Source organism: Colias eurytheme, chromosome 32 (genome assembly GCF_061535395.1).
Source record: "Colias eurytheme isolate Ceu_HAF_F1 chromosome 32, ilColEury1 Martin Lab GWU primary, whole genome shotgun sequence".
NCBI lineage: Eukaryota > Metazoa > Arthropoda > Insecta > Lepidoptera > Pieridae > Colias > Colias eurytheme.
Window position 1 is genome coordinate 4,809,241 of NC_143011.1, and position 21,611 is coordinate 4,830,851.

Below are 21,611 nucleotides of genomic sequence, written 5' to 3' on the forward strand. Positions count from 1 at the left end.
ATGTATTTTTTGCTTAATCGATTCAAATCCCGTACGTATTATAATATCCATATTTTTCACGAGGAAGAAAATCGCTAGGTATAATATACACACTCACTTTTTACACTATTTTTTTCAATTTCGTTGAAAAACTAGTCGAAAATCTATATCACAAAAATATCTTATCATATAATTGACATGATTTGACAGATGACAAGTCCTGAATAGTTGCGGCCACTAGGGGCGCTGTCATCGCGCACACAACGAATATAAATACAAAGGATAATTGTGAAGCAGACCAATTATCGCGGAAGAAATTTCACGATACAGAATGGGAACTAAACCAAAATGCATACGATGAGATAATTATTAATTTTGGTGTCCCTGAAATAGATTTGTTTGCAAGTAGATGTAATGCAAAGTGTCATACATATGTAACTTGGAAAAACGATCCTGATGCATGGGCGGTAGATGCATTTACGGTTTCATGGAAAAATAAGTTCTTTTACGCATTTCCCCCGTTTTGTTTAATAACAAAGGTAATGCAAAAGATTATAAAAGAAAAGGCAGAGGGTATAGTTGTGGTACCGTATTGGCCTACGCGACCCTGGTTCCCAATTTTTCAGAAATTAATGACAACCAAGCCCATATATTTTGCACCTGATATTAATTTATTAACTTCTCCCTTCAGGATCAACCACAACCTACACAGAACTCTGAAGTTGGTTGCCGCGAAGCTTTCAGGCAAGCTTTACTAAGGAAAGGCTTGTCACCAAGTACGGTACAGATATAAATGTTATCATCGTTATCTGATTCTACCTACAAACAATACGATGGCTGCATAAAGACATGGCTAAACTACTGCAGTACCCACAACTATAGCTACATCTCTGCATCTGTCCCTGTAGTTTTACATTTTCTTACTGATTTATTTAATAAAGGTGCTAAATACGGTACCATTAACTCCTATAAGTCTGCCTTATCATTAATTTTATCTAATTTAGAAGATGATAGGGTAAAACGCTTTATGAAAGGAGTTTTCAAATCGAGGCCAACAAATCCTAAATATCATATAACCTGGGATCCGAGCATAGTTCTCGAATATTTAGCCCAACAGTGGCCAAATAATGAACTCAGTTTGGAAACTCTTTCCAAAAAGACTGCAACTTTATTGGCTTTGGTAACAGCGCATCGAGTACAAACACTTGCTCTTATTAAATTAAAGGACCTTGATATAAGAGGCACAAGTGAAATAATAATAATGATTTCAGATTTAATTAAAACTTCTAAGCCGTACTCGTTACAGCCTCTTTTAAGAATTCCTTACTTCAATAGTCGCTCGGAAATCTGTCCAGCCAAATGTCTAGAATCGTACGTAAATAAAACATCAACACTTCGACATAATGATCATTTATTTATTAGTTTTAAAAAACCATACTCAAAAGTTACCTCCCAGACGCTCAGATGGATAAAGGACACGCTTCATAACAGCGGAGTAGATACTTCTATATTTAGTGCTCATAGTACTCGCCATGCATCCACTTCCACTGCCAATAGACTTGGGGTCAACATTGATGTTATACGCAAAACTGCGGGATGGTCTGATTCTTCTGCAGTATTTGCTAAGTTTTACAATAGACATGTAATTACTGATCCTACCAGCTTTGCTAAAACATTGTTATCTAATAATGATTGTAACCTGCAAGAAAAATAATTAATGGTTAAATTATGAAAATAATGAGTGATTAATAATATTTATAGTTAATTGATTATTGCAAATAAAAATAATTTGGAAAATCCAAAAGTGCACGCCTCATAATTTTTTTTAATAAATATTTATTAATTATTATTTTTGTTTATTTAATAACAATTAAACCACATCGAATCAGACCCTGAAAAATGAAAGGGTTCTATTCCTGAGCATACTTAAATTAATAAGACCATGCCGAGGAAAAAGTTCCAATTCCATAAGGCAAATTACGACGAAATTAATGAAATGCTTAAGAATATAAACTGGAATATGGAGCTTTGTCCTACGGAAGACGTAGATGTCATGGTGGATAAATTTTATGGTATAATTCATAGCATAATTAAAAAATGTGTCCCTGAAGTTAAGAGTTGTGGAAGTAAATATCCCCCTTGGTATTCATTTAGACTTATAAAATTACTGAATAAAAAGCATAACTTACATAAAAGAATAAAAAAATACAATAACCCTTTAGATATAATTGAATTTAAATATTTGCGAAAAGAATCAATGTTGTTAACAAAAGAATGCTACACTAATTACTTAAAAAATATTGAAAACTCTATAAAGATCCATCCCAAATATTTCTGGACACATGTCAAAAACCTGAGGAAGGGAAGTCTTTCTTATCCTTCCACCATGTCACTTGGTAATGAGTCTAGTAATAACCCAAAAGATATATGTGATCTATTTGCCAAGTATTTCTCCTCTGTCTTCAATCCTACACAACACATGGACTACAAATCTATGTCTTCACCTAATGCATCCATCGTAGCTTCTGTGCTCAGTACATTTTCAATACCAGGTCATACAATTAAAAAAGCACTACTGGCCCTGGACCCGAGCAAAGGACCAGGTCCGGACAATATCCCGCCCATATTACTTTCGCGTTGTGCAGACGGGCTGTCCGTTCCCCTGTCACTGATTTTCAATACCTCGCTAAACAATGGTTTGTTTCCATCAGTTTGGAAACAAGCTCGAATTGTTCCCATTTTTAAGAGTGGCAATCGTGACCTCATTTCAAATTATCGCCCAATCTCCATTCTTTCTACCTTGTCAAAGGTTTTTGAGTCAATGGTTTATGATGTACTCTACAAGCATCTTCATAGTCTTCTCTCTGATTCCCAACATGGTTTCATGGCTAAAAAGTCCACAAATACAAATCTTGTCTCATATGTAAGTTACCTTATTGAGGCAGTTGATCAGGGTTACCAAGTCGACGCAATTTATACCGATTTCTCAAAGGCTTTTGACAAGGTAAACCATTCAATTTTAGCACAGAAATTGGAACTGCTTGGAGTGTCTTCCACCGTCTTGAATTGGTGCAAATCATACTTAGATACCAGGCCATCATCTGTTGTTCTCAATGGTTGTCAATCAGAAAGTTATATTGCAACTTCAGGTATTCCTCAGGGCTCGAATTTAGGGCCCTTATTTTTCAATGTTTTCATTAATGATATGCCAGATGTGTTCAAACACTCTATTCCATACCTTTTTGCAGATGATCTCAAATTAATTCGCGTAATTCATTCAGAAACAGATCCAAATTTACTTCAATTAGATCTGGAAAAATTAAATGAGTGGTGTGTTTGTAATATGATGCTCCTTAATTGTGATAAATGCTACCACATAAAATTCACGCGCAACCGCAAGATCATAGAGTCTTCATACAATATTCACGGTTCATTGTTGCAAGAGGTTAAGGTAGTCCGCGATCTTGGAGTTTACCTTGATGCACAATTACGTTTTACATCTCACTACGACAACATATTGGCTGCAGCATATCGATCGCTTGGCTTCATCCTACGGTGCTCCAAAGAATTCAAGGATCCTAAAACAGCGCTTGTACTTTACAACAGCTTCGTTCGTAGTCGTCTGGAGTATTGTTGTACAGTCTGGAACCCAACTTATCAAACGCATATAAATCGGATCGAGCGCTTACAAAAATTACTGGTCCGTTGTCTAGCATTCAGAACTGGAATTGGTAAAACTTGCACAAGTTATTTGGACAGGCTCAATAACTTCAAGATGTTGAGCTTAAAAACTCGACGTACAATGTTAGATATAGTTTTCTTATATAAAATAATTAATAACAGTATTGATTCTCCTGAATTATTGGGTAGAATATGTATTAATGTCCCCGCCAGGATCCCTCGATATCCCTGCGCTATACTCAGAACTCCTCCATTTCGAACAAACTTAGGGAAGCATTCCCCAATAGTTAGACTTACCCATGAGTACAACGTTGTTGCAGCAAAGTCGCGTGAAATTGATATATTTCACAATTTACTTGCGGTATTCAAGCGTATTCTTAATAATAATTTCAATGAAACATGTCAGCACAATAAATAAAGTGTAAATATGTAATAATAATCAGCATTAGTTTTTTAATAAGCAATATTAGTAAAAACGATATTATTGCAAATTTTGTTTTGGATCTACTTTGGATGCAGCATTTAAATTATTATTTAACTTTTTTTGGTGTATAATTGCAAACATTCCTGCATCAGAAATTGTAATTCATTTTTTTCATTTTTTCATTAAACTAACTATTGTTATCCGTTTAAATATACGATTGTTGTAATTTCCTATAAGTAAAGAAACATATATTGTTATTATACGATAAGCAATTTTAGTATTAAGAGTTTTTAAATTATGTTTTCTTTGTTGGAAATTCTTAATAAAAATAAATAAATAAATAAATACTCAAGCGTAAGAGAAAATAATTTGGAAAATCCAAAAGTGCACGCCTCATAATTTTTTTTTAATAAATATTTATTAATTATTATTTTTGTTTATTTAATAACAATTAAACCACATCGAATCAGACCCTGAAAAATGAAAGGGTTCTATTCCTGAGCATACTCAAGCGTAAGAGAAAAAAAAAGACTCGATTAGTAAAGTATTTCGGTCGCTATCGTGTTAACAAGAAAAAGGATCCGCACATACAGACACACGGATGTCCAAGACAGAACTTTTTTAAACTGTTTTTTAACTAGTTTAAATAACAAAAATGACATCAAAAATATCATGAACGTTAAAAATAGTGTTTTTTCTTAATATGTGTGTGTATGTATTATCTTACAAGTGCAATGTATGATACATAAAGACATTTTAAGTTTGAAAAATCAGATGTTTTGCGCGAAGTGACAGTAGTACCCACCTCAACGCTTCGCTTATGAGGCGTGCAAAAAAAGACTCGATTAGTAAAGTATTTCGGTCGCTATCGTGTTAACAAGAAAAAGGATCCGCACATACAGACACACGGACGTCCAAGACAGAACTTTTTTAAACTGTTTTTTAACTAGTTTAAATAACAAAAATGACATCAAAAATATCATGAACGTTAAAAATAGTGTTTTTTCTTAATATGTGTGTGTATGTATTATCTTACAAGTGCAATGTATGATACATAAAGACATTTTAAGTTTGAAAAATCCGATGTTTTGCGCGAAGTGACAGTAGTACCCACCTCAACGCTTCGCTTATGAGGCGTGCAATATGAAACTTACCATAAGTTTTTCAATTTTTATCACCATTTCACATTTTATTAATTACTCTAAACATCTACACCACGTCAATATAAATCGCAAAGAATGAAGCTGCGAAACATAATTGAAAATCAAACGAACTTACCAAGTGAAGTTCGATGACAATTATGTGAGCCGCTTCATTCGAAGCGATTTATAGATACCCACCCTAAGATTACGGTTAATTCGACAACAAACGTATTACATAACATTTTAATATATTCCCTGCCCTATATAAATACAAAATGTGAAATATCTCTCAACAAATGACCTTCACATCGTAACGAACCGTTTGAGAAATGATGGGGGTAAATGGTAGGGGTAAAAAGTGTTGCCACAAAAAAAAAAAAGTATAATTTAAAAATTATAAAAGTATAAATTTAAATTAATAATACTTATACCTTTAAAAAACCCGTGCAAGGCTCAGGCTAGGAACGCTACTACACCACGTCAATATAAATCGCTTCGAATGAAGCTGCTCACATAATTGTCATCGAACTTCACTTGGTAAGTTCGTTTGATTTTCAATTATAAAGGCGAAAGTTTGTAAGTATGGATGTATGGATGTTTGTTACTCTTTCACGCAAATACCACTTAACCGATTACAATGAAATTTAGCACACATATAGAGGGTAACTTGGATTAACACATAGGATAGATTTTATCCCGGAAATCCCACGGGAACGGGAACTATGCGGGTTTTCCTTTGAAAACGCGGGCGAAGCCGCGGGCGGAAATCTAGTCTAGTCTAGTCTAGTACTATTATAAGGACGAAAGTATGGATGTACTAGATTTCCGCCCGCGGCTTCGCCCGCGTTTTCAAAGGAAAACCCGCATAGTTCCTGTTCCCGTGGGATTTCCGGGATAAAACCTACCCTATGTGTTAATCCAAGTTACCCTCTATATGTGTGCTAAATTTCATTGTAATCGGTTCAGTAGTTTTTAAGTGAAAGAGTAACAAACATCCATACATCCATACATCCATACATCCTTACAAACTTTCGCCTTTATAATATTAGAAATATTAGATGGATGTTTGTTACTCTTTCACGTAAAAACTACTGAATGGATTTGAATGAACACTTTACCACAATATAGCTTATACAACAGAATAACACATAGGATAGGTTTCATCCCGGAAATCCCACGGGAACGGGAACTATGCGGGTTTTTCTTTGAAAACGCGGGCGAAGCCACGGGCGGAAAGCTAGTAAAGAATAAATAAATGTGAGTATGTAAAATTATATGTTATTTTTAATGTATGAGCAATTTTTTTATTACAATATTTTTCTTTTATTTTACGTGTTTTGAATAAAGAATGCAATCGAAGTAATCTGCCCTAGCGATACTCGCGCGAGTGAGTGTAATGTCAGAGGCGCATCGAATCCAGATGTTTCGTGCTAAAATAATAAATGTAAACTTCAATAATCTATATCTCAGTCATTTATTGATGGATTTCAAAATTTTTTTCGGCCACTGATTAGTTTTGATCTATATTTTAACACTATTATGGTGATTATAATATTTTCTATTTTTATAAACTTTTCCATTTTTCCATACAAACAAAATTAATGTCATTGAAAAAAAAATTAAATTCAGTATTTTCTGATTTTTTACTTTGTACACACACTATTACCTAGTTGATTACAAAATTGAAACTTTCTAGGTCATCTGGAAGTGGGTTAGGTTTTGTATATATCTATGAGTCAGTCAGTCTTAAAAATTGCGATTTTTGGATATTAATATCTACGCAACTGTTTTATCTGTATTTATGAAATTTAAGGTTCTTGTTTATGTTGGGGTCCTCATTATATGTACCAAATTTGGTTTGTTTAAGTTAAATAGTTTTCGAGTTATAAGGGGGTGAAAAGTGGCTCCAAATGGTTCGTCGTGTAAATATACACACGGCTGCTGCTCGCCAGTTCTCTTCGCTTGAACTCGGCTTGACACGCTGCCGCGTGTCTAGATCATAAAAGAACTACTAATAGTCAACCGTGAAAAACAATTGCCAACCATGTAACTTGACGATATATCAATTTTGGGTCTTCAATCGAATAAACATCAAAATGCATTGTTTTTATGCATTGCATTAGAGTAGTATGGATTCTGTCAAAACATCGAAACAGCTGAACAAATAGTAATTTAGTAGCATGTGCTCAGACGGTGAGGGCAAACGAACCCGACCTACTGCCAACTCGGGTCTTCCACGCAAGCCTTCACAGGCTTCGGGGTAACTGTTCGGGGCGATGGCCCCTTTCAGTGATAGCAACGCCGCCTGCTACTACAGGCGGGGCACTGGGTGGGACCGGATGGTCCAAGGTGTCATGTCCGGGAGGAATCCTGCTGCAGTGCGATCGAGTCCGCGGGGTATCGCGAGCGATCTGCGCCTGCTGCAGGGGGGAATGTCCGTGTGTGCTTCACCCGCCGCTCAGCGAGGTCGAGCTCGCCGGCAGTGTGCCGGTGAGCGCCCGTCAGCCAGCGGCGAGGAAGCGGTCGTGTCCTAGGAGATTAGGTCACGTGGTAGGCCTCTTTTGTCCGGCGGTCGTCGATGGTATGGCGCGATGCCGTGCAAATGCTGGGATCGCGCTCCGTCGGCGCGCGCGAACATTGAGGAACTCAGGCGGCGAACGAAGTCGTCCAGGCTCTCCATGCGCAGGTCCCTGGAGATGACCTGATTCCGTACGAAGCGTGGTGCTCCGGAGATGGTGCGGAGCGCTAGCGACTGCTGCGCTCGCAGAGACTTGCGGTCCGTCTCGTTGGTCAGCGCGAACCACGCAGGGGCCGCGTAGGTAAGTCGCGTGCGAATGTACGCCTTGTATATGCACAGCTTCGTACGGAGAGGCAGGTGAGACGCCAGCATGGGGCGGAGTATATTCCGCACAGCTCGCGTCTGGGCGACCACGTTTTTCACATGGGGCCGCATCGAGAGTGTCTTGTCAATGGTCACACCAAGGTACTTGGCCGTCGGTGACCATTCGACGTTCTCGCCCATGAGAGACACCGGGGGCGGCAAAAGGCGCGCCCGCCCGATGGAAATCGCCTGAGTTTTACTCACGTTGACCTTGAGTCTCCAGTCCTCCAGCCATGAGGGAAGTGCATCCAGTGCTCGCTGCATCTTTACCGATGCGTGCTTGGCGTTCAGCGAGGTGGTAATGAACGCAGCGTCGTCGGCATACAACGCTAAAATGGCTCCGCCAGCGACTGGAATGTCGTCCGTGTATCTGCTATAGCAGACGGGCGACAGGCAGCTTCCCTGGGGCACACCGGCTCGGATGGGGCGCTCTGAGGACAAAGCATCTTCAACCGCCACTTGAAAACGCCTGTCTTGCAGGAAGGTGGCCACAGTCTTAACTACTCGACGTGGAGTAGTGGACGTGGACAGCTTGTAGATGAGTCCGGTGTGCCAAACGCGATCGAACGCCTTCTCCATATCAAGGAATACTGCAACTGATTGTTCTCGCTTGTTATAGGCGGTAGCGAGGTGGTGCAGTACTCTCGTCACTTGTAAAGTGGTGGAGTGTTCGGCGCGGAAACCGAACTGTTCGTCGCGTGGCTGAAGGTGGGGCGTAATATGCAGCAGCAGTAGTTTCTCAAAGACTTTCGAGATAGAGGACAGAAGAGTGATGGGGCGATAGCTCTCAGGCAGCATGATGTTCTTGCCTTGCTTGGGAATCAGGATGACTCGGCCGAGCTTCCACGGGGATGGAAAGTGCCCGGTACGGAGGATTCCATTGAAGAGCCGCGTCAGCGTCGCGATGGCTCGCGGGGGTAGGTGACGCAGCGCTTCGTTGGTGACTCGGTCGGGACCGGGGGCTTTGCCCAGTTTAGTTCGTCGAATCATCCTTTGGACTCGACCAGGGGAGAACACGACGGGATCTTCTGTCGGCGGTATCGGCAATTCTAAGTAGTCCATCACATGTCGCTCGATAGTCTCTACGTGCTGCACATTCGCAGTCCGGTTAGGCGTAAACTGCGTCTCCAGGAAGTCTGCAAAAATCTCCGCTCGATCCTCGGCGCGGTAACGTGGGGTTCCGTCACCGGCCATGAGGGGTCTAATCGGAGAGGGCTTCCTGGAGAGCTGGCGGCAAAGGCGGTGCATGCCGGACCAGTCATCGCCGGCTCGCTCGATGGCGGTGTGCCAAGATTCGACTGCTACCGTTTCCAGTGCGTCTGAAATCTTGGCTGCCAGAGCGTTCAGCCGCGTCTTCATGGTCGGGCATCGCAGGTTTTGCCATAATCTTCGCAGCTTCCTCTTCTCCTCTAACATCGCTTGTATGTAGGCAGGGAGCTGGGGTTTCTTGCGAGTGGATGCAGCGTCGAGTCTGGACTCGCGAAGCGCGTTGGACAAGACTGCGCTGAAGTCCGTGGCGAGTCGGTCGACGTCTGCAGGGCTCTCGACTCTAAAGGACGGAGAATGTTCAGCCATGTGTACGGCGAAGATTCTCCAGTCCTGGCGATGTTTCGGAGAAGGCAGTGATGTTGTCATAGGAGTCAGTGTCAGCGTCATGAGGACGGCTTGGTGGTCGGAAATGAGGTGGTCATCCAGGACGTCAAGCGACGGTGCGGCGACGAGGCCACGAGCAACTGCTATGTCGATGACGTCCGGAGTGTGTGCTGCACAGTACGGGTAGTGCGTTGGGACCTCTGGTCCTAGCACTTCGTAGCCGTGGCGGTCTGCGTCGTCCAGGAGGCGTCTGCCGTCCGGGCTTACGGTGTTGGAGTTCCACGCCGTGTGTTTCGCATTGAAGTCGCCAGCGAGGATCGTGGGCAGCGGCGAGTCCAGCAAAGTTCGGACATCAGCCACTGCGAGTCGATTCTGCGGCGGCTTGTAAAAGGCGAACACACGGATGGGCTGGCGATCTACACAGATTTCTACGCCGAGGGCGTACGACGATTGCAACTGAGGTACTGGCAGCAGTTGGTGGATGAGATTCCGACGGACCAGGACTACTAATCCCCTATAAGCAGTCCCGATTGGCGAGGTGTGGTCCTCCCGGTAGACATAGTATCCGGAAACCTTCAACTTGTCTACTGGTCTGAGGTGCGTCTCGTTAACCAGGCCGATGTCCACTTGACGCTGGGAGAGCAGGGTTTTGAAGAGACGGGCTTTTTGCGCTGAGAGCCCGTCGGCGTTCCAAAAAGCAATGCGAAGCTCAGCCATAAGAGGCGCAGAGCTCCGCGATACAGCCCAGGATCAGCGGTATTGGGTCACGCTGTTCCTGGATGGCCACCAGTACCTGATTAAGGGTGCTGATGACCTTAGTCAATCGAGGGTCCAGCGGCATCACTCGCTTCGCCTTCGTCCCCCGTGCGGGGGCAGCGACCACGGTGGGCTTGGACGTCTTGGTTGGCTGCGGCGCGACTTGCGGTGCAGGGCGCGGCCTGGCGGTAGATGCAACAGGCGGTACAGTGGCTGGTGCAGGTGGTGCATTGAGCGGCGCGGTGGGCTTCGCAACTGGCGGTGCTGCTTGCCGCGGTTGGGTGCGGGTGCGCTTGCCACGCCTACGGCGGCGTTTACCTGTCGGTCCTGGCTGGTTGGCAGCAGCCATGAGCGAGCCAGGTGCGTCGACTTCAGCTGCGAGCGCGCGCACTTGTAGCAGTGCGGGCGATAGTGCCGGCCCTGCGGTTGCGCATCTCCTTGCGGTAGACCGGACAATTCGCATTATTGGCCGTGTGGGCGCCGCCACAGTTGGCGCACGTCGGTGGTTCCTCACGCGGACGTTGGCACTCCTTCGCCGGGTGGTTCCCACCACACCGCACACAGGCTAATGGCCTGTGGCAGTTTTGGGAGGAGTGCCTAAATTGTTGGCAGCGATGGCATTGCGCGGGCCCCTTCCTGCCGCGCCATGCCTCGATAATGATCCCAGGCATACAGAGCAGTTCGCTGACCTCGTAAATGCCTGGGATGAGGTCCGGAGTCCGCTGCAATTGCGCGAACATCAAACAGCCCGGCCTACCCGGGCGAGCTGGGATTGCGCGCACGTGCTCCGGGGTGAACCCGAGCTCGCGCAGCTCTGCCTCCACAAGTGCCGGTTCTGTGTTAGCCGGCAGGCCGCGGATCGCTACTTTCACGCTTCTTTCAGCGGGTAGCGAGTAGCAGAACCAGGAGATTCCGGTGTTGCTCTCCAGCTGCGTAAGATAGCGCTGGATGACACGGAACTCCTGGTCCGTCTTTGGCATGAATCGGACGCCCTTACCAAACGGACGTCCGTTCGGGGTGTGCCCGAGGACCTTCTTTAATTCTTTGAAGTGAGTTGGCCAGTCGGGCAGCGTCTCTACGATGAGCGGAGGGTAGCGGTTGGGCTGTTTGGTGGGAGGCGCGGTGCTTGCAGTGCCGGCGGGAGCAACAGTGTCGGTCGCAGTCACAGTCTTGTTAGTTGGGGCGGGCGCAACGGCAGCGGAGGAGGTGGAGGGTATGGGCACAGGAGATTTTGGAGACGCGACCATGGCCGCGTATGTTGGGCCGGTTGTCCCGGTCTCCATAGGAGAGCCCGGTGACATCGTCGGCATGTTCAGAGGAGGAGGCGGGGACGCTGTGAGAGTTTTCTCTCCTACTCTATGGGGAGGGGAGGGAAAGCGTCCCACGGGAATACCCGGTAAGGGGGCGGGAAAGCGCGGAGTACGTGGTAGAGGTGCCTGTGCGGCGCGTTTTAAAGTGCCCGGCGTTGGCGTGGCGGCGAATGCCGGGGCCTGTTGACGAGCAATTGAGGATACGGATTCGGTGGATTGGGCCGGCGACAACGTCAGTGGACTCGCCAGGAACGATTCATCGCCGGCTCCTGACTGGGGTTCCGACACCAACACAGGGAGCCGGCCAGCTGCCGTTGAACGGGCCACAATTGCGGCCTGGCCGGAAGCGGCAATGGCGTCCAGGCCCATTTCAAGTGCGGCAACCGACCGGCTATAGACCCTGCGGCCCAGTGCGCGCGGACGAGTCGCACGTCGCTGCGGCAGCGGCGGCACGCTCGGCGGCGGCATGATTGCAGGATGTACTTATTTACATCTGGAATCGCAATCGCAATTTTTAAAATTTCATAATTCAGAGAAAAAAAAAACGACCCGACCTACTGTATTTACCTGTACAATATATAAGAATAGTATAAAAAAATCCTATAGTGGCATTTAAACTTTTTGTTATGAAAGTGGCGCCATCTTGTTTGCGTTAAGTGACACGTTTGGCACACGACAGGCCGTTTTGTCGCTTAGCCCTTTACAACTGAGGGAAAAAATGTACTCAGACCTTTTTGACCGAGTACACAGGACTTATTTATGTGTACTTACTTACCTAAGTATGACGTTAAAAAAATCCTGAAGTTCATAGTTTCCTGAAAACGTACCCTCACGAAGTGGTGGCGGATTGCAAATAAAAGCGCTGGCGCGCTCATTCGTGGCGCGCGGCATTCGCCGCGAGTCAATTGACACACTACAACTCTGCCCGTTTGTGGAGTCAACTGCCTTATTATTTTCCTTTGCATTATATAAGTTTTTTTTAATTACAATTAAGTTAGTTAAAGTGAGTTTAAAAAAATAGTGTGAAATTATTTCATTATTTTGTAAATGATATTACTTAATGTTAAATTAAATTAACGAGTTTTGATTATATTTGTTCCTAAATTCAGAAGTGGGATAGTGATTCTCACGCGTCCTTAACCGTTTGCTTTCTGAAAATGGCAGTTTGACTCTTCAAACGAATTAGTTCATAACACTTTTAAATTACCCTCAATAATACTTTATAAACTTTTCATTGTGTTTCGTTTAAGTGAAATTAAAATAGTAGTTGTGTGGCTAAGTATATAACGCAAAATTTTGGTGAGTATATTCCAATCATTTGCTATCTAAGGAGAAGCGAGCTTCTTATCAATTTATAGCTTAAGGGTCAACTCACACCGAAAGAGCGGCGAAGGGCAGTGAAGCGCGGAGTCACGGAGACCCACGACTTCTCGAGCATTCCAGCGACTTCTCGAGCAGTCGCGGGAATCCGCACGCCTTCTCGAGCCCACTCGAGGGAAAGATTAAATTCATTATGACCAGAGGCGGCTCGTGACAAAATTGTATGGGTGTTCACTTGAAATAAAACAACGAAAATACAATAGCGTAAGCGGGATAATTTATTACAAAAAAATAATGAGCACCACATTATAAAATATTTAAACACTAAAAATTATAAAGTACAGGCTATTTCAAAACAAATTCAATGATTATCGAGCGTACTCATAGTGTTTGTTTCTAATATAGGAGTGCAACGTCGCGCGCAATTGCTGCTGTCATGCGATGCGGCCGCGTCGCGTCGGCAACGTCGCGTGTGAGCGGCGCTCCAAAAATTGCTATTTTTCCATAGTAAATCTTTTGTTTCACGTGCAGGACTGTTGCGAAATTTCTCTTTCACTCTTATTGGATTTCGTATTTGGGCAATGTACTGAATCTTGTTTCATAGGAGCGCAATCGAGAGCGCTCCGTAAGCTCCGTTTCGCGCGTTACATAAGAAATGAACAAGAGTGTACTGTGTATGTACTTAATGATGTATTTTTATTTATAAGGTTTCAAATTTTATTCATATTAATATTGGAGTTTTTACGATAGATTTTAAATAGTGATATCAATTAATAAATGAATGAGCAGGTATAACTTTATACTATAATTATTTATGGGAGTTCACTGCACCAGCGCTCCTTAGGACAAATTTGAAAGTTTGTTGGAAATTCTCAGGCCACATATTCGAAAACAAAATACCAATTATAGATTGGCTATTTCTGCTGAAGAAAGACTATCAGTCTGCCTCAAGGGATATTTATTTATTTTTTTTTTTTATTTATAACATTTATTTCAGGTAACAGACAATAAATTGTACAGACCCATAGAATAAATACCTTACAGACTAACATACATATAATATTTTATAACTAAAACTATTAAGCACTACACTATACACAATTCACGGCACTGGCAGTGTCATATTGCGCTGAATGGGCTTCGGCTGGGTGTTGCGAAGCCGCCCGCGAAACCGCCGGAACACGACACCACGGGGCCAGAACTCCTCGCTCATGAAGGTCGACAGCTGCTCGCTCGGTACACGCACAACAAATGAATTAAAGTTCAAATTATTGCGCGGCTCCAGGCGCTGGACCCTCACGATAAACTTGGTCTTCACCCGCACATACTCCACTACATCAGAAGCTTGGGTGGAGTGGTGCAGGCGGGACACGTACAGCTGCGTCGTCGGTATGGCGGGCCGCAGCAGGTGGTTGTTACCGGTCGGGGCGGTACCACACTTGTTGGAGGAGGGCTTCTTTTTCTTCTTCCTTTTCTCTACCTTTGTAAAGCCCTCCTCATCGAGTGGATGTCTATTCACGCTCGACAAGGGTGCCGCACGGCGCGGGGAGTCCCTGTGCTTAACGGGATCTCCATCTCGGGTGATTTCTTGCCGCTTTACGGGAGGCTTGGCGGCAGCGGCCGCGTAGCCAGCCGGTGTCGGGTTGGCTACACGAGGCGGGCTCTCCGGGGGAGGCGCGGGTCAGGCGGGGCGCGGCGTGACGCGGTCGACGGCCGGCGGCGTCGTCAAATTCGCTGACTCAAAAGTCTCACGTTGCGCTCCACGACGCGTGTTCACATTTGAAACCTCCGCTGACCTACATAATGAAATTGAATCGCGCAGGGCGACGACCTCATTACGCAGATCGTTGATGGTGGATTGGGAAGCTCCAAATTTAAACTCCATCTCCTTTAGGGCCGTCCTTAATGAAGTGATGTCCTTAAGAAGGCGGGTGACGTCGACGTGGTCGAATGTGACGGGAGGCAGCTTACGCAAATCCTTCGCCACGAAAGTCGGCACGTCGTCCGGATCGGTCTTCTTGAACACCTTGATGATGTCCCGTAGACTCCTCTCTCCCTTCTCGTCCCTCCTGCGAGACGGCATCTGGTCGGCCATATTCAATGGCAAAAAGAGTAGTGATTTGGCGTCACGTATCTCTCCTTCCGTAAAATTGCTCGTGCAAATTTGCTCTATGCTAACTTCATCCATGACATCCAGCTGATACTGCAGGAATGCCAGGACTTCATTAGGCACAAGCCTAGCGCTCATTGTTGCGAGCGATAACTTCGACAATAAAAAATATTAATTATTTCAGTACTAGCTGCTCCACGCGGTTTCAGCCCCGTGGCCGTGACTCCACTCCTGTTGGTCGTAGAGTGATGATATATAACCTATAGCCTTCCTCGATAAATGAGCTATCTAACACCGAAATAATTTTTCAAATCGGACCAGTAGTTTCCGAGATTAGCGCGTTCAAACAAACTCTTCAGTTTTATAATATTAGTATAGATTATTTAAATATAACATTGTTTATCTCACATTGCAGTAACAAAGATCTGTTCCTGGTAATTAAGACTGCATTATATTATATTAATTTAAATATTTTCTATTCATATCATTACATGCAATTTCCTTCATAAATAGAAAATCTATCCTCAAACAAGAACATGGTAACTGCTTTCCTGCTATATTATGTCACAGAATACATAATAGTAGCTAAACGCTACAGAACGGACACTCTCCACCTCCCGCCAAAATTAAACACTTACCTCACCCCGCATGATCAGCCTGAAAATGGTCCGTATTTGTCTGCAAGGACGATACGCAACGAATGATTTAATAGACTCGACATCGGTCTCATCGTGACGAGTATGTACATACATATTACACTGGTTATACAAATATACATTGGTTATACATAATATGATGATTTAAGATGTTCGTCATGTTTATCACAAGCTTCCGTTTCAATTGGATAATTGTTAAAAAGTTCGAGAATTGATAAGGGTAAGCAAGCAAGTATTCAGTTACACGATTTATTCTGATAAGATATTGAGTGTATATCTATGTATGCGTCTATAAAAATTTGTGGTTTTCTTCGTCAAGCACAGTTCCACCGTGAGCCTTATGGATCGCACATAACCTATAAGATAGCTAGCTTTGAAAAAATATTAAACCAACTTAGTGGTGTAGTGCACTTAAAGGAATTTTGAGAAGGTAAACATTTTGATTTTGTATACGATTAAAATGATTGTCAACAATTATAATTTATGCGTTGTTTATTTATATTTTTAAATACCTGAAGTGTGACTTTATGTTCAATAAACGCGCCAAGTTTAAAATTCACTCGGACAAAATTTCACTGTTCCCATGAAAGTTCGATATGAAACACGTCAAAATTTCATATTTGTATGGGTGAAATAATATAAATTCTCGAATTTTGCATGATAGAAATTAAAAAACCACTACTTTCATTGTTTCATTACTTACTCGGTTGGGCGGAAGCGGTGCGCGGTCGATTTTGCAATTGGCTCGCGTACGGTGTTTCGTTCCAAGCGTGCAGAGTGGTGACGTGGCGGCAACGCTCGTCGCCGTTCAACTCCCGCGTGATCCATTAAATTAATTAGTAATCGTACACTAAAATCTAAGCCCGTTAAAACTGTTCAATTTGAAAACGCAATATTTGTGGAGCGCAATCATACTCCAAAGTGCCCTCCGCGTCCTCCAGCCCAATACGACAAATAAAAACATGTTTATTTAACATATATACTTAAACTTTTGGCGGTAAAAGATTTACGCCCGAAATTAATAATGTATCTCCTATCCAAGATTATGACCAATCCTGGATTACTGCGTGTTGCTCGATTGATCTCCGATCTGCGTGCCAATAACAAATGACTGCAATCCAAATTTTTTGTGATACCGGGATCAGTGGCGATCTTTTCCCTCTTGACCGTTCCGTTCCTAGCACAATGTTTGATGTATGCAATACGTTTAGCTAAATGTTTAATAGTAACAAACTAGTCTTAAAATATTATAAAGAATATCCAAAATACTAAAAGCAAATAATTTTGTGAAAGCGTGTAAAAACTTTACTAGGAATTATATTTTATCACATAAAATATGATATCAAGTAAAAATACTTTACCTAAAATGGAATGTGTATTGGTCTGTTCTGTGGCAAGTGACAACAGCTATCAAACTGTGAACGTTTATGCGTTTAAATATTGCGAACATACAAATAATAAATAAGTAAAACAAGTTATAACAGTTAGTCATTAATTACCTATTATTCATTATCAATAATGGATTGCGAAATCGTAAGTACCTTTTTGTTATTTCATAAGGTGACGCTTTTGTGCTCCCAACTTACGCTCAATTTCGCGCCTAAATCTTATTTTTTTGTTTCTAGGTAAAAGGCAAGCCTCTTACAAAAGAGGAATCCAAGTTCTTGCTTGAATTAATAGAAGGGAGTAAAATCATAACAACGAAAACAACGAACGCCACCAATAACAAACTAAAAAACGAGGAATGGGTTAGATTGACCGAGCGGTTCAATGCCCAGGCTACGAATTGTCCCAGGACACCTCAGCAGCTGCGTTTGAAATGGGAAAATTTAAAAAAGAATTCTCGCAAACGCAGCACTAAAATAAGGATGAACCAAATTAAGGTTAGCTAGTCGTGTTCGTTCATAGTTGTGTTTTTAATTGGACTTCAGAATGTAATGACTTATTAATTCTATTTACCTACATTGAATTTTTAGACTGGTGGTGGTCCTGCTGATTATACATATACCCCCAGATGACATACTGGACCGAGTTTCTGGTTTACTAGGAAGTACTGCCAGTGGATTTACTGTGCCATTTGGGGGTGATAAGGAAACAGTAGGTGTTGATATTGGTGGCATGAGTGGAGATGGTGGAGCTAGTGGTGACGGTATTGGTGATGGGTTTGCTAGGGTTTCTGATGATATAAGTAAGGCTGCAGATTTGATGCCTACATCAAGTAACCATGACATTGAAATTGTTATATGCAGTGGTGAGGGTGATGGTGTCATACAAAATCAGGTTTCGGAGAGTGTTGACCAAAATGTGTTAACACCAAATAAGCCAAAGAGGTTTACTCTTAATACACCGAGGACAGGTAACTTTTGTTTTTCAAACCCTATTCTTAATGCATTCATTATAGAGCTCAAGGAATATCCTCCAAATAAATCTTGAATCCTCATGTGTCCTAGGTCCATCATTATAGTCAGTGTGTTGTCTATCAATCAGTCACACCAGACAAAACCTATTACATATTTTGTAAAAACTATTCTAAAAACTATATTAACTATTTTTTCAAGCGAAAGAGAAAAAAAAAGACTCGATTAGTAAAGTATTTCGGTCGCTATCGTGTTAACAAGAAAAAGGATCCGCACATACAGACACACGGACGTCCAAGACAGAACTTTTTTAAACTGTTTTTTAACTAGTTTAAATAACAAAAATGACATCAAAAATATCATGAACGTTAAAAATAGTGTTTTTTCTTAATATGTGTGTGTATGTATTATCTTACAAGTGCAATGTATGATACATAAAGACATTTTAAGTTTGAAAAATCAGATGTTTTGCGCGAAGTGACAGTAGTACCCACCTCAACGCTTCGCTTATGAGGCGTGCAATATTTATTAAAAAAAAATTATGAGGCGTGCACTTTTGGATTTTCCAAATTATTTGAAAATTTCATCATCTGTTGTTTTACAGTATTTTTCTATGAAAATATTATGTGCAGTTTACAATAAAAACTACGTATATCGAAACAATACAGCTTTGTCTGAATATTAAAATATTATGTTCTCAGTTCAATTACATTATTACTATTTTCGTACATTTCGATATCAGTTGAAAATATTGTATCATATAAAATTTTTGGTATAACAAGGTAATGCGCTTTCGTGTTTTAACTACATAATTAGTTCAATATTAATTTAGCCGTAAAATACGTTATTTTGTTATTAATTTGAATAATATTATTGTAAGGAATCTAATTCAGTGTTAGATTTTCAAAATTAGATTAAGGATAATTTGTAATAATTGAAATAAATATTTTTGGATGTACATACTGGTATTTTTATTTTATTCCCCTGTGCTCATATTATGTCATGAAACCTTTCAGTAGATACATGGACGAAATCGCAGCCAGCGCCCAGCAGCAATTAGCTATAACATACCTATAGGTATTAGGTAAGGTAATAAATAATAATTTGGAAAATCCAAAAGTGCACGCCTCATAATTTTTTTTTAATAAATATTTATTAATTATTATTTTTGTTTATTTAATAACAATTAAACCACATCGAATCAGACCCTGAAAAATGAAAGGGTTCTATTCCTGAGCATACTCAAGCGTAAGAGAAAAAAAAAGACTCGATTAGTAAAGTATTTCGGTCGCTATCGTGTTAACAAGAAAAAGGATCCGCACATACAGACACACGGACGTCCAAGACAGAACTTTTTTAAACTGTTTTTTAACTAGTTTAAATAACAAAAATGACATCAAAAATATCATGAACGTTAAAAATAGTGTTTTTTCTTAATATGTGTGTGTATGTATTATCTTACAAGTGCAATGTATGATACATAAAGACATTTTAAATTTGAAAAATCAGATGTTTTGCGCGAAGTGACAGTAGTACCCACCTCAACGCTTCGCTTATGAGGCGTGCAATAGCTCTATAGTTAATACGCACCTTGATACTTACCGTAGAGTTGTTTGATGTTGAATCCGTAATAAATAAAATTAACACAATACATAATTGAATGTTACTTTTGATACACAATACACACTACTTACTCAGAGGGAAATAAACGCTACCTACTATTTTATTCTATGCACGTTCTATGCATTCTATTATTTATATATAATATAATTAAATTTCGATCGATGTATCTCACAATAATTATTCTAAGTGTCATAATTTTTAAGAAATAACGATTTCCGTGTTTTTTGCCATTTACTCGAAACTCACTTCGTGGGCTTAACGGCTTTCTAGTTAAAGGACGGCAGAATAGTTAATACGCAAAACGCAATACGCAGTTGATACGTATTTAATACCAATACTCAATGATTGTCTCCTGCTAACCTGTACAGACTAGACTCATTGTGGTGACTGGTGAAACATTGTATAGCATTAACAACATAGTACTGTATTATTGAAAGATCGATTAAAGGTTTATTTTACAATCTACGACTTTCATTATACATGGGTAACAAAACCCCATAACATATTCGGTTTTACTCCGGACAACATCTTCAGCCACCCACTCCCTTTGCTTGAAGTCCAAATCCAGCGGAGGACAATAATCGTCATTTACTAAAATTGAAGGTTTTTCGTCCTAGTATTAAAGTTGTCTGGATCCCATTTTATACTCAATCTATAGTATAATACTATAGATATCATGTGAAACGTGACTTGGAAAAAAATCATTCAAATAAATCTAATCTAATACATATTATAAAGGCGAAAGTTTGTAAGGATGTATGGATGTATAGATGTATGGATGTATGGATGTATGGATGTTTGTTACTCTTTCACGTAAAAACTACTGAACCGATTACAATGAAATTTAGCACACATATAGAGGGTAACTTGGATTAACACATAGGATAGTTTTTATCCCGGAAATCCCACGGGAGCGGGAACTGTGCGGGTTTTCCTTTGCAAACGCGGGCGAAGCCGCGGGCGGAAATCTAGTACTATTATATAGGCGAAAGTTTGTATGGATGTATGGATGTTTGTTACTCTTTCACGTAAAAACTACTGAACCGATTACAATGAAATTTAGCACACATATAGAGGGTAACTTGGATTAACACATAGGATAGGTTTTATCCCGGAAATCCCACGGGAACGGGAACTATGCGGGTTTTCCTTTGAAAACGCAGGCGAAGCCGCGGGCGGAAATCTAGTATACCAATAAAATAACCATTGTGACCTATTTATTTACAATTATGTATATGTAATGAAGTAACATTTAGTAAACTACTTATATGCTTTTAAAATTCCGTAAAATTATCATAATTATATAAACTTCGGAGATCATAATTATATCTCTGGACTACTGGGTTTTTCTACTGCATTTAATTCTACTGATTCTTTGTCAATAGTATCAGATTTCGGGGCATCACACCCTCTTCGATCTGCCGATATAATTTCCTTCATTTTTTTCTCTAACTCCTGATAAAACTCTTCTGGGTCATCGTCATCTTTTCTTTTAGGTACCACTTCAATATTTAGCTCTGGTAAAGATTCACTCGAGTCAGTACTGCTGCGTCGCTCTCGCGATTCTGATGAGGGAGATAACCCTGAAAGTAAATGAACAATGATTTAGTTATTATACCTTTTCTTTATTTTTCCGATCGCATTGGAATCACTACATAGTATAAAACAAAGTCGCTTTCTCTGTCCCTATGTCCCTTTGTACGCTTAAATCTTTGAAACTACGCAGTGTACGCTACGATGTGACAAAACACATTTAATTCTACTGATTCTTTGTCAATA

General features: G+C 41.4%; 1 pseudogene; it reads right to left on the bottom strand.

Annotated features, from left to right (window-relative positions):
• Positions 1 to 14,188: 14,188 nt before the first annotated feature.
• Positions 14,189 to 15,334, bottom strand: LOC149895219 (uncharacterized; annotated as a pseudogene).
• Positions 15,335 to 21,611: the final 6,277 nt, after the last annotated feature.